Below are 15,220 nucleotides of genomic sequence, written 5' to 3'. Positions count from 1 at the left end.
AAGTACCATCCCCACACACTACTCCCTGTGTGTCCCCTGGGGTCGTGGAGGGGGCAGCAGCATATGTCCTTACTTGTAGGTCTGTGGTCTCTGTCATCATAGGACTCTTGATTCAGTTTGGTCTGGGCTCTGGATTCAGTTGGACTCAGAGAAGCAGCAGCAGACGATGGCAAGGTACAATATATGTGATTATGTTATTATTATGAAATATGTGATTATGGTGGTACACTAGTGTAATAGAGGCCCAGTACCCTAAATAGGACAGCCTCATGGAGGTGATATGAACACTGAATACTGTGCTCGACTAATTTGTTTTAAGGTAGATTTGATAATTGAAACAATGTCTACGATTTTAATTTCAGAAGTTTAAGCAACATTTAAAAAATTGATTATTTTGTACTTACTTTTAAGACAACAGGAATGCAGAGGAGGCATATTTTAAACTGACCTCGTACTACTATGTGCTTCCCATAAGTTAGTATAAGCTGAAGGCTGATGACATGTTGATAGAAATCATTTAATGTAATTCAAATTACAGTACAACGAAGAATTATGCTGGTGTTGCTTCATTGCTGCTGTGCATTCATATGGAGAACTGCTGTGTCATCATTACTGTGATCCAGGAGGAATAATGGCAATGGGGGCTCTGCTAATGCTGACTTGGTCATTTACCGGCAGGATATGTGGATACAGCTCACGTGTAAGTGGGACAGTGATTAGGCAATGATGGATGGAGAAATACTCTGCAGTCTGTGCACAAGAACAAACAATAGAATTGCATCAAGAATTCAATTTCAAAAGATTGTCAATCAATTTGTAGAGCCTAAGCACATTTGAATGAGCATGAAGGTTGACATAAGATAATAACAGCACAGATCAGCAACTACCAAGGCTGGTAGTGCATAGTAGACAATAAAATCAGTTTTTCCAATTACTGCCACCTGAAATATTTTAGTGATATGTATAATTCTGCATGACAGCTTATTTTTTAGAAAGCATTTTTGGAGGCCAAGTTAGGATTTCTGACAAAATGCTATCAAAGCTTCAATGCACTGTTTATCACATTTGCAGATAATACCTCAATATTCAAAATAATTCATCAGAGTGTATCAATATATCAAAAAGTCATTTAAATAACCCCACTGGTCATATCCACATCCTGGTCATAATCTTTTTGAACTCCTCCCCTGTAGCAGACTGTCAGGATTGCCTGCAGCTGGCCTCCACACCTGACTTTAATCCTGACGCCCCATAAATGCCGGAAGTTTCCGCCCGTTCGGGGTCGCTGGCATTTTCGTGAACTCTATGCACGAACTTGACCTGGTTTAGTTTTATGTGTTTTGAGTTCTGGCAATCGCCACACGCCTACGGGTTTGTTTATGTTCTTTATTTAAGTTTAAATCGTTTTCGGCCACCGCGCCAGTCTTTATTTGTATTTCTTTGTTTGTTTAATAATAAAACCCCCTTCCCAGTATGTCAGACCTCTGCGCTTCCTTCCCCCGTAAGTCCGTAGTCGTGACAGAATGCCAGCGACCCACCCAAAAGCGCAGAGGTAAAAAACAGAGGAGAAGAAACGCCGCGAAGGACGCAGCCCGGCGCGGCGAACGCGGACGCCAGGGGAGAGACGAGACACCCGTTCTGGTGGAGCGTTTTCTCCCTGAGAAGCCGTGGTACGCGGCGCCGCGTGATGACGTCACCCGCGGGAAACTCCGCGAAACCCGGAAGCGACAACGTCGGCGGGTGAGTGGGCGGAGCGAGGACGTTGGCGTCGGCAGCAGCGAGGAAGTGACGTGGGCAGCGAGCGCAGAAGATGCGACCCCCACGATCTTCGGCATGTCGAGCCAAGAACTCCACGCTCTGCTGGCAAGGCTCCCCGTGGACTGGGACGACACGGACGACGACGAGAGCACGGGAGACGAGAGTTGGGCTCCGCCCATCGCACCAGTCTGCAATCGTCGCAAGGTCCGTGGGGACCCACGTCACTTCCAGGGGGGTGAGAAGCGGCAACGGCGGCGTTCGTCCAGCGAGGAGGTGGGCAGGCTCCAGCCCGAATGGCCAGAGTTCTGTCCCTGGGAGTTGATCGCACCCTGGGTCCAGGATGTCCGCAGGGTGGACGACCCTCGGAGTCACAGGTGGGAGGACACGGATGACGAAAGCGACAATGACGTGGATTTTCGTTGGGCAGTCGGGGCCGGGATGGCTCCACCCAGCGCGCGCGTCCGAGATTGTCGCGACATCCGTGAAGATCCACGTGACTTCCGAGGGTATGAGGTCGACACGGACCAACACGAGGATGACGCCGATTGGGCAGTCGGTGCCGGGATGGCTCCGCCCATCGTGCCCGTCCATGATCGTTGCGAGGTCCGTAGAAACCCACGTCAGTCCCAGAGGTGCGACAACAGTGAGGAGGAGGACAGCGATGCGGGGGTAAGCTGGTGGAACAGGGCAACAGGAGGTCGCCAGCCAGCAACTGCACTGCCGGAACTGCCTCACAGGGAAGATGCCCTCCCAGTTCCAGTCGCCGACCCGCCTTCCCTCTGCTCGGACGTTCCCCAGCTGAACGGCAGCGCATCACCAGCGCCCCCGCATGCTGGAGAAGACGTCCACCACCCCCCACGCCACACGCCCACCACCATCTCCAGCGACGTGCCCAGCCCCGTGTGGGACAGCCAAATGGTCCCAGGACCCTTCAGTGGGGCAGCAGACACTGATAAGACCACCACCATCCTCGCGTGTCTGCTTGGGTCAGCATGGGGCTGGAGCACAGCCCTCTGGCAGCAGGGAGAGACCGACAGGAGTTTTCGGGACTTCCAGCAGAGACTGAGGGCGGAGTTTGATCGGCCTGAGCCAGGGATCGAACTCTGCCCCTCCACCACGTCCAGCGCCAGTCAGGATCCGGGGCAAGAAGACCAAGCACTGGCGGGCGACGAAAAGGTCGCACCTCCTGAGATCCTGGCTGTGCCCCCTGAGGAGGTCCCGGAGAGCCCAGAGAGGGAGCCAGACGACCCTCTCTTCTGTCTGTCTCTGTCTGTGTGTGTGTGCGTGGCATATGTGTCCGTATGTCGCCCCCACTTCCCCTCTTTGTGTCCACCAGATGGCGACCCAGCCGCAGAGCCGAACCCTAGGGAGGAGGTTCCTGACCCGAATGTGCTGGTCCAAGGCGAGGTGGACAAGCCCCAAGGTACCCCTAAGTCCAGCCGGGGGGGGTGCTCCCCCAAAGAATTTTTTGGGGGGGTGCAGTTCGGGTTGGGGACTCCTCCTGAGGGGAGGGGAGGTGGGGAAGCGATGGAGCTGGGTCCTCCGGTAGCCAGTGAGGAGGGCGGGCCAGGCATGGGCCTGCGTCTGCCTCCAGAGGGGTGGAGCGCCATAGAGCCCCCGGGTAGGCAAGAGGACCCAGCTGGGACAGGCAGGAAGAGGGCCTGCTTGTCCCAACGGACGCAGAAGGGGCTAGCCGGATGGTCTGGCAATGCCCCCCCCTTGGCACCAGGGCCGGGCAGCGAGAGGGGCTGCATAGTCCCAGAAGGCACCAGCCTGGGGTGCCTGGAACAGTCGCCGGAGGCTCTGGGACAATCTCCCTGCGCGGTGCAGGGGGTGACACAAGATGTGTCAGAGGGGACATGTGGAGACAGGGCCCACACGTACCCAGATGGATCGGCCCTGATTATTGTGTGCAGGTACGGGAGTCCGGGGCCGCCATGCGGGACCACGCCGGGGAGCCAGGCCGAGGGTCCGGGGCCGCCATGCGGGACCACGCCGGGGAGCAGGCCGAGGGTCCGGGGCCGCCAAGCGGGACCACGCCGGAGAGCCAGGCCGAGGGTCCGGGGCCGCCAAGCGGGACCACGCCGGGGAGCCAGGCCGAGGGTCCGGGGCCGCCAAGCGGGACCACGCCGGGGAGCCAGGCCGAGGGTCCGGGGCCGCCAAGCGGGACCACGCCGGGGAGCCAGGCCGAGGGACCGGGGCCGCCACGCCTGACCACGCCGGGGAGCCAGCCCGAGGGACCGGGGCCGCCACGCCTGACCACGCCGGGGAGCCAGCCCGAGGGACCGGGGCCGCCACGCCTGGCCACGCCGGGGAGCCAGCCCGAGGGACCGGGTCCTCCAAGGGGAGGATACAGCAGGGCAGGAGCCCTGTGGTTGCCGCCGTCCACCCCGCCGCCTCCACTGATGGTACTGTTGGGGCTCCGAGGACGTAGCCCTTGGAGGGGGGGCTCTGTCAGGATTGCCTGCAGCTGGCCTCCACACCTGACTTTAATCCTGACGCCCCATAAATGCCGGAAGTTTCCGCCCGTTCGGGGTCGCTGGCATTTTCGTGAACTCTATGCACGAACTTGACCTGGTTTAGTTTTATGTGTTTTGAGTTCTGGCAATCGCCACACGCCTACGGGTTTGTTTATGTTCTTTATTTAAGTTTAAATCGTTTTCGGCCACCGCGCCAGTCTTTATTTGTATTTCTTTGTTTGTTTAATAATAAAAACCCCTTCCCAGTATGTCAGACCTCTGCGCTTCCTTCCCCCGTAAGTCCGTAGTCGTGACACAGACAATATTGATGTCTGTATACCAGAACCAACTGATTTGTTTCTTCTTCCATCACACCATAAACAGCTAATCTATGAAATCATATTCTATATCCAATGAACTACTTTGCCTACACTCCACGATTGCACTGTTTATCTGGCACTTCAAATAAATCTGGTTGTTTAATCTGTATTTTGTTTACATCTGTAAGGGCTTCCATCAATGAACATATTTGGCCTTCCTCTTCCTGTTCTCATTCTCATTATCAGTTGTTTGTGACAGGTTTGACTGAGGTGCATAAGCATCACAGGTGCTTTTCAAAGTTCCTTTAAATAAATGACATTCACTTATACAAGTGCAACATCATATTAGGTACCACAATCTGGTTCCAAGGCACTAGGTAAGTTAATGTGTCTGTCCACATTTTTTAAATCCTCCACTCCTAGGATTAGTAATTAGCTGAGGAAAATGTAAAGGAGAAGAGGAAGATGGACCAGCAATTATTCCACATAAATGTCTTCATTAGCATTCTTCATATGCACTCTCTCACTCTTCCTTTTCACATCACAATTTGCACTTTCAATTTGTGCCTATCAAGATTGCATATGCACATCTTAACAATTAATGGGTTCATGGCCAATATGTATGTGTCCACACTACTAATGAATTTTTATGTTTTATATCCTGCTGTTAATTAGCATGTATGGGATCATTAGAATCTAAAATCATTAGAATTATTTTTATATACACAGATTCATTAATGAGGAAAAATTAATTTAAAAGATTTTAGCAAATATGCAATATAACAAAGAGTGAAAAATGTGTAGGGGTGTGAATACTTTCCATACCCACTGTATATATGGATAGAGATATAGAAGACATTTTGGCAAGGCAGAAGAATATGAAAAAAATAGATTTCGAATATAGCATTAATTATCTGGCCATGCACACATTCAAAGTCGTTTGATTTTACTTTTTTTTTTTTTATATCTATGCAACTACCTCTGTGTAACTGAAACAATAAAGTATCTAAGATGTACATAATCACAGGAACATCTAATCCAGACACACATATATTGTTTTTATCAGAAGTGCTTTCTGTCAATTCCAACCTTTTGTCCCCATAAGAGTCTTCGTCCACACATGTTTGGGCAGTGGGTGGCCTAGCGGTTTGATTCCCAATCCGCCAAGCGGCCACTGAGGTGCCACTGAATAAAAGCACACTGCTCCCCAGGCGCCTGTCATGGCTGCCCACTGCACACACACGCACACACACACACACACACACACACAAACTGATTAGTGTAGGCTCACCAGTAAATGGAAGTGTTTTTGGCAATGCATCCACAATTTTTCTCTGTGCTTTGAGTGAGATCCTGAATGATTTGATTTTGGAAATAATTTTCAGAGGTTTTAAACAGGCTCTGTTATCAGCATATTTCATTCGTGCTATTTCAAAATAAGTAGCATTTAATTTACAGCTGCAAAATGCACATAACTATGTGGAGTCAGTACATACAAAATACAGAGCGGCACACACATACACACATCTCCATATACACATTCATTTCAGAGGAAGAGTGGCATGCAAGGTTAATTCACAAAATGGTCATGATTCCCCCTGAGATTTATGGAGTACTAAATGTGCACGCTTAAAAATTCAATCTTCATAACATTAGAGGGAAATGATCCATGTTCTTTTCGACCTGGAACCTAACCCATTTCCACCTGTTTTAATAAGCAGAGGAAAAATAAAGAGTAATGCACGTGCCAAGCTAAACACTTAAGATATCTAGACAGTTTCAGAATCAAAACAATGATATATAAGTTTATCTGGCTGTTTGTTTGGTTTGGTTTTCTCTACTTTACTGGTCTGCTGAAGCTGTTTGCTGTTATTACTCCTGTAGTACATGCTGCAAAGTCTCATTGCTAGGTCATCCTGTGCTTTAAACAGGGAAGAGCATCTCTGTCATTTTTAAAAAGCCCATGTGTCAGCCCTAAAACAGAATCCAAACTGTATGTTAAGGGTGGACATCAGAGAATGACCTTGTTCATTTGAATCCATTAATAATTAGCAATGTATTCAAACTCATTTGATGTTACCTGGACATACAAAGGCATAGAACAACAGAATTTACAGGAATTAACAGATTTTAATTTATTACCACATCAAGATCCGGAAGAGGCTACTCTGTGGTTTGGACTGGAGTTTCGTGTGTCCTGCGTTTTTATGTTTCCTGATTGTTCTCACCTATTTATGATTGTATAAAGCTGCGCTGTTTGTGTCTGTTCGCCGTTGGGTCATTGTTCAATAATCCCATACTGTCTACTGAAGGAGCAGGGATTAAACTCCAGAGATGGAGCCTTGACCTCAGAGAAGCAGGGACAATGAGGTGTAGAGCCCAGAAGCTAGGAGAGAAGAACCCCCAGCAGTTGAAGGGAAAACAGCCCCCCAAATGAGGTCTGAAAACTTCCTTTATACTGGATATTGGGATCCCAAAAAGGTCCCAAATAACCAATCAGATTTTTCTTTGATGTTTTTGCTTTGTCCAGAGAAATCCACATATACATGTCAAGTGGGAAGTCTTCATTAATACATGATGAGTTATGTACCTGGAATCTCCTATCTTACATGGTGTTGTCATATTCCTGACAATTTCAAATGAAAAATGTGATAGAGACATAGGTTGCTAACCTGTGATTTGGTGTTACGATTTCAGATGGATATGAACCACTATTTCATTAAATAAAACTCATTTTGCATTATAACATGTAGGTTTCAAATTAAAAAACTTCCTGAAGCTAAAATTGTTTTTCATGCATTTAACAAATCTATAATTACATTATTTCTACAATTTCATAATTAAGCTTAGTGTATGTTTCCAGTATCTGTTCTGTTTATACTAACTGGTTTAACAAATGAAGATAGGAATTAAAAATATTAAAATATTTATCAATTAGCTGTTAGCAATTTTTGATAAGTGATTATTTGCTAATTTGCATATGATATAAGCCAAATTGACCATTTATGTATACTTTGAATGCGTAAGTATTTGATTATTTTAGTTTTATTATTTATGATTTTTTTTATTTCAATCTATATCTACTATGATCAATTCTGTGATAAATTTTCTTTAGATTAATTTGAGAGCTTGATATGACTGAAGCAGTTTTTCAGACCGAAAACCCATTGTAATCTGCTGGACAGTTGGCACACTTCACACAGATTAGATGCTGCCAGAAAGGTTATTACACAATTCAGTACTTCAGCAGTAGCATCTTTCAGCAATTGCCCAATTGAGTGTACACATATTTTCATTCTGAGGGCTTTGTGATGATGATGTTAAGCAAAATGGTTCAGTAAAAAGGATTAATACAATTCTTCCTGCTCCTGTTTGCTTGTGATGTTTGTGATGTCTGATACACCATGACAATCATCCTCATTGATTGAAAATGCACAATTCCTCCAAAACGTCATCATGAGTAACAAACCCACATGACTAACAATGAGTAAGGTAATAATGGTAATAATGTCACATTTCAGATGATTTTACCTTTTTACCACAATATTCTGTATCCTCAGTGGAGGTTTCCCATGAATAATTTCATGACAAAATTATATACATGAGACATCCATGGCTTCAGTCCTTTTTTTCCCTGGGAAAGCAAGCGATCATCAATGGATCCATTTTTAGGTTCACTTACATTTTGTCAAGTTTGAAAGCCAAAGGCTTCTATAGCCTTTTAATTTATTTGTCTCATCTTAGTGGGGTGTTAATCTCTTAATTTACACAACTACAACCCATCTGGAAACACTTGCTCTAAACAAGGTGGTCGTGCCAAAGACTTGGCTAAGTGAAGGATATAACACATACACACTTGCTTTAATGTGATGTTGGCATGAAAAAAACATTGTTTTCACATCCATCAGAAAAGATTTGTGCAGATTCCGAACAACATATACATTTTCTGCTGAGCTGCAAGGGGATCCAAATCACTTTAAAATGCATTCAAATATTTGAGTGTGTGTTATGTTGCTTTAGGATAGTTAGTTTTATCCCAAAATTTACCCATCAGGCCAAGTTTGCAATTTCCTTGAATAATTCCACCTGATACTTTTGTCCGAAGGACACTGTTATGAGTGTGATCATTCTAGCTGTTTGAGCTGTTCAGGATATCACACATCAGATAGAAGTGCACTATGGTACACTCCGGAATGCAGACACACATAATGACAGTGGTGGTCTGTACGGCTGGACAAGGAGAGGACAATGAGGACTTGGACACAGACACAGAGGCGAGGAGGGAGGCAGCAGGGTGTCTTCTGAGACACGGGATGAGAGGAAGAGTCTGTATCAGTAGGGCTGAGTGAGAGACAAGACAGGGAAGAACAACTTGGTTTTTCCAGGGCAGGGGTGAACACAAAGGCGGCAGGTTTTATCCAGTTTTATGGGCTTGGTTCGATTACAGTGACATCAGGTGTGTCAGTGGTTTTGGCAGGAGACTTGTCAGGCTCAGAAGAACATACGTTTTCAGAATCAGAATAGGCCGTTCCACTGTCGTGGTCTAGGGAGGGGGATCAGAAAAGTAGAAATTGATAACTAGGCCAGTGTCAATGCAGAGAAAAACAACAAGGAGTGGGCGGCGACCAAGATGGCCACCCGTCCTTTATTGGGGATGTTGACCGTGTCTTCTTACGCTTCTGGGTTATCATGCCTCCGGTACATAATGCGCCCCCTGTGGTGCTGGCAGTGGGACAGTGGCTGGGACCCCAGGTTATAAGTAGTGATTCAAAATGCTTAAAGAACAGAAAGTAGTGAAAGACAAAAAATTGAAGAGTAAGCAATTTTTTGAAAACCTCATTTAAACAACCTCACTGAATTCCTAAGCGAGGTCTCGAAGTGCTGCAAAGTCGTGTGTCCACCTGGTTCATGTAGGGATAGCAGTTATGAAAAACAAGTTGATGCAACTGATTAGTCAATTTAACACAAAGGGAAAGGTGTGCCAATGTTTATAAAGTCTTATTTGAGCTTATCCATGAAGTTGGATTGACATGAAGGAGACTATTGCTCTATTCACCCCTTCCTCTTTTTCAGATGTCCGTTATAAAGTTGTATCAAGACTTTGTGGGAAAATATATTCTGAATACTCAGCTGAGTTTCAGCTGAGAACAATATAACACTGAGGAAGATCTGTGAAGTGCCCAAACTCTAAACTTGCTTATGAAACTTATGAAACTAGTAAGCATATAAAAAGATAAGGCACAATGTAGTTTGGCATAATTTTGAGGAAAGGCAAATCTTAAAAAGTAAAAAAACAACAAGACAATTAACAGGGCCAACAGTCCAGATGAAGAAGAATAAGGGTGTGTGGTGTAAGGAAAAAGGTCTAGCATATTGGCCCTTTGCTGATGAAAAAAATAATAGGAAAAAGTTGAGCTCTGTAACAAATGGTGTTGCATCAGAATGTGCTCAAATAACTAAACATTGTAGAAATCAGTTTCCATAGTGTGCATGCCTTTGAATAGTGAGAGCAATTTGAAGAGACAACCCCAACATTGCAAACTTCCACATGCACTGTATGAGTTGGCATTGAACTCACAACCTTGGAGGTGTGAGACCATGCCACTAACCACCATTTAAACTGGGATGTGGCAAGTGCATCCCCAGGATGCCATGATTCTTGATAGTTCATTCCAATGCAACAATTTAAACTGGAAATAAACAAAAAGTTTGCAATATGTCCCAAAAATCAGACCATGGTGATATCCAAACAGTTCAAACAGCAATTAAATAAAACTTCATACATACCATGTAAATTATGGTTGTCCGGAGACACCTTAATAGTTTGCAAAGTTAAGTTCAAAGCTGGGTCATTGAAGAAAAGGAAGTGAAACCGTTTTCACATAATCAAAATTGGGCCTTAGTCACGTTTATCCCAGCATCCAAATGCATTTTATTATTATATGTCATTTCCATCTGTCTTTAGACATTTTGATGATTGTAACACACTGCATATATTTCATTATATATAATTTACCCCATACTTCCCCTTTAATTCCCCTCTCAGTAAATGCTAATAGGTTCAATCCTTCACGTATTTTGCTTAACATACAACACATGTACCAAGGGAAGGTGGGACATCAAAAAAAGGAGGAAAATGGAAAGAAATGGAATTCAGTGCCTGAGCTCCACTCCACTAGCCGTGAAATGGAAAACGTCTTCTGTTCCTCGAGAATAATTTTTTTTTGCCTTTCATACTTTACACTGGAGGGCAATGAGCCCTTAGTAGTGTCATGGCGGGTGGTAACAAATGGGAAACTAAACAACAGCAGCACCACATGCTCAAAATGCAATTTTTAATTACAGATTTGATGTGTGTTTCCTCAATAAAAAAAACTCTCCAATTAGCACTTTCTCTGTCTGTCTTTTCCCTCTCTCCATTTGATTTACCTTAGATGGTCTGCATTTCTTATTTCTCCAAGAATACAATCAGCCAATTAATCCATAAATAGACTGAAGAAGCCACTTAACACTCCCAATTCTAGGAAAAAAAAGAACACAGGAACCCCAATTAACACTTACACAGAACATTTTCTCTACTCACTGTCATTCCCCACTTTCTCTCGTCTCATTCTGTGACAAACACTAAAGCAGATCAAGATAGTGAGAAAACCATCTTCAGAATAACAAAAATCCACTCTTCTATTCTAACACTGATGTTGAAGGTAATATTAATCCTGTTCATTCCCTCAACTGAAGAGTGACAGTGCGCACAGTGCAGGAATGGCCATGGAGGGAAGCTGATTCTCTCTGAAAGAATCATACAGACAGCACATAAGCAGCATGAGATTAGCTTCCTCTGGCATCACAGGTACAGAACCAAAAGCGAAACACATTTCAGAAAAAAAGGACTGGTGCAATTCAGTTCCCATGAAGACCAAGAACCAAAGGCAAAAATCACGTCACATGAATCAAAGACTTATGTCAGGGATCAGTGGCACTGCAGGGAAAAAGCATGCATTTGCCCTAATAACAATAACAGGGGATTTAATAAGTCACACATAGGCACTCACATTTGCACAAAAGATATCATAAAAGCACAATGACCAGACGAGGACAAGACACAATAGGGATATCTTTATATTAAATGACAGGTGAACACAATCAAAGAATCAGGAACATGCACAATGCGAAACCAGAGCATTGGTTAGGATATGACAACGTAAGCAAAAAGAACTCTTCAAAAATAAAACCAAAATATTGTGAATGACATTGTTAATATTGTTGATATGAATGTATAGTTATTGTTAATGTTGTTCAGATGAATTTACAACAACTCAGTATTTGACACAGTTAATGTTAACTCTTTCAAATCAGTTGTGTTCTCTACATAATGTATTAAGTTCTTTCCATTGTATAATAGCACTGAATGTGTTGAACATTGAAACAATTTGAGCACATTTAATTTACAACACTCACATTTTGTGAATATTTTATTCATCTTTCTGTGGGTATATATGACACTATGATATAATGTAAATTAATCAGTGTACAGCCTAACTGTAAATTTGCTGTCACTTCAAAATGATTAAACACACACCCATTAATGTGTGTTTAATTAATTACCCATTTATGGGGTGGTAGTAGCCTAGTGGGTAACACATTCGCCCATGAACCAGACGACCCAGGTTCGAATACCACTTACTACCATTGTGTCCCTGAGCAAGACACTTAACCCTTTGCTCCAGGGGGACTGTTCCTGTAACTACTGATTGTAAGTCACTCTGGATAAGGGCGTCTGATAAATGCTGTAAATGTAAAGTGTAAAGTCCTGGCAACAAAAGTGAGCACACCTCCTTATCAAAATGCCTATGTCACGTCCCTATGTCTAGGGGTCGGAGTCAGCAACAAAACAGTGACCAGCCATTGTTGGACTGAACTAGCTCGAGCCACAATGCCACAAAGAGTGGTTTCCTGCTCAGTATGGTTTTATTGTGTGAATAACTATGTACAGTAAACAGTCAGTAACGTAAAGGGGAACTGCAAGGCAGCGTGAAACATCACAACTGGACAGTAACGGGACCAATGCTGCCAGACGTTCCTCCTCCTTCCACCCGCTGGTATGCCGGGCTTCTTTTTTGAACATTTGCGCTGATCATGCAGCCAATCGTGTACGTAGGCCTCAACTCCACCAATGCCAGAAGGACGCGTTCTGCACGACAAACAGACCCACCCCGCATGCCTAAAGTGTCAAAATTTGTGTGGCTGCCATTATTTTACAGCACTGCCTTAACTATTTGACTTGGAGTTCAGAAAGGCATACTAGCATGCTTTTAGCATTAAATGGCACTGTACCTTGTTTTTCAGGTATGGAGGTCCTGCATCCTGTCCTGTTCTTGCTTTTATGTTCCCTGGTGGTGTCACGTACGCTCCACAATGATAGGGGAGGCGTCAACACCCACTGTAACCAGCAGGATGCCTGCCCCGGATGGGATTGTGCACGCTCCACAAGGTCAGTAGGGGTGAAGATGCCCATAATGTTTCACATGGTCCTGTTGCTCACTACAGTGAACAATGGGATTGAGGATGCCTGCCTCTCTGCCTCATGTTCCTGGCAGTGCCCTAAGTGTGCAGGAGCAGTCTGGCTGAAGGTGTTTTTCAGAACTATGACAGGAATGGTGGAGAGTTGCAGGACATGATCTCATTTTCTGCCCCAATGATGTCAAAAGGTATGCTAGCCCTTACCTATTCACTCAGGGAACACAGAGACCAGTCAGGTCTAACAGAATGGCAGAATGTCCTCTAAAACTCGACATTAAAACCTTTCCAGTTTTTTTCATGGCTCTCATTATGCACTTGCATGGCTGAATTCAGGTGTGAAAGGAGCCCCTTCAAATGCCCCCTTTTCACCATATGCCAGACATGGGTGATCCTAGAGCAGCAAAGCCATTTCCATCTGATCACATGTTCCTGCTTGTTGAAATCTGTCTAAAAGAGAAACTGGTCTTCTGCCCATGCCTGGCATTTTCAGCTGAAAAAAGGGGCATGACCTATAAAGCACTGGGGCGAAAGATGAGTTTTCTTGTAAGATGCATGGCAGAGCCTTTTTCTGGCTGAACCTTTTTTTTACTTGTAGACCTGTGGTTTTCTTTTGGGATCAATGTGAAACACAGTGAATAGGTGTGCAATGTGTCAGGATCTGGTCCGAAATGGGGGTTACTCCGGTCCGGGTCAGGATCAGGATCCGGACCGGAGTTTCATTGTTGTCCTGTGAAATGTTCCCTAATCGTTTTCACCTGTGTTAATTGTATAAAGCTGCCCTGTTCGTTTCTGTCCGCTGTCAGGTCTTTGAAGTTATGTTCCATGTTCACCAGTGTCTATGTCTCGGATGTCTCCCCTGTCCTGTGATTCACCATTAAACCCCTGTTCCGTGATGTCAGGTGAAAGCGTCCTCCAATCCTCGTCATTCCTCGTCACTCTTCGTCCTCTCCGTTCACCCGCCGCGTCATGCCCGCATGGTCGTGACACAATGTTTTTCATTTCTGGATGTTTTCTTGCATGCATTTGTCTATTAGGTATGCACATTGAGCTTGGAGAAAGACAATTTCATTTTTCCCTTTGTTGTATGTTGTATGGTATGAATGAGAATAAAGTTCACCTAATTATTTACTAAGAAGAGGCGGGTAGTAATTTACTGTTAAATTTATTTGAGTAACTTAAAAAAAAAAAATGTGGCTGATGGCTGACAGAGTATGTTTTCAAAGCTATACTTTTTTACTTGATTACATTTCTGAATTAGAAAATCTACTCTTACAACCATTTATTCCATATATTCTATATGGTTTATTTTTGCCAGTCAGATGTCACCAGCAGATCTAACACATTACTAAGTTTCATCATTCAGACATAAAAACATTTTGTTAAATGGCATCATAAGCTAAGTAAACCTTGATACATTTTCTGTAAAGGAAGAAATGAGCATAATCGTTTAACTGTTTTATCATTTACCTGTTATATGCCAACTGTCATATCATCGTTTTTCTGTCTGAATACAGTGTTATAGTGAGTGTTATTATTTTGCATTAACACTGCTCATATCATGATTCGGTCCGGAAAGGGTAACTCCGGGTCCGGGAATTGGACCAGAGTTTAATGTTCATCATGTGTTATGTTTCCTGATTATTTTCACGTGTATGATTGTATAAAGCTGCCCAGTTTTTGTCTGTTTGCCTTCGGGTCGTTATCTCTTGATTCCCTGTTTCGTGACGTTGTACGTATGTGTCGTTCTGCCTCGCCATGTCCAGCCATTGTTCCAGATCTTCTTCGTCGCCATGTCAATCCAGCATTTTTGGCTACTCTGTTTTGAATACAGAACACAAACATTTACAGAATAATAAATCTTGTCCATGTATTTATGTGCTATACACAGTGGACAAAGTACAAAAACCATGTACTTGAGTTAAAGTAGAGTTACCCAAGGTAAAATTTTATTCCAATGAAAGTGAAAGTTCTCTATTTAAATTTCCAAGTACAAAAGTATTTACATTCAAATGTAACTATCAAAACTATTAAAAGTAAAAGTACAATGGTTTGTTGCTCTAAGGTCTAATTTTTTACTGGTTACATAAATTCATTTTTGGTCACTTCTGACATAGTTTTTTAAGGAAATGCCATTATTTACTCTGCCACTGATAAGTATTACAA

Source organism: Denticeps clupeoides, chromosome 3, assembly GCF_900700375.1.
Source record: "Denticeps clupeoides chromosome 3, fDenClu1.1, whole genome shotgun sequence".
Lineage (NCBI taxonomy): Eukaryota > Metazoa > Chordata > Actinopteri > Clupeiformes > Denticipitidae > Denticeps > Denticeps clupeoides.
This window is presented reverse-complemented; position numbering follows the sequence as displayed.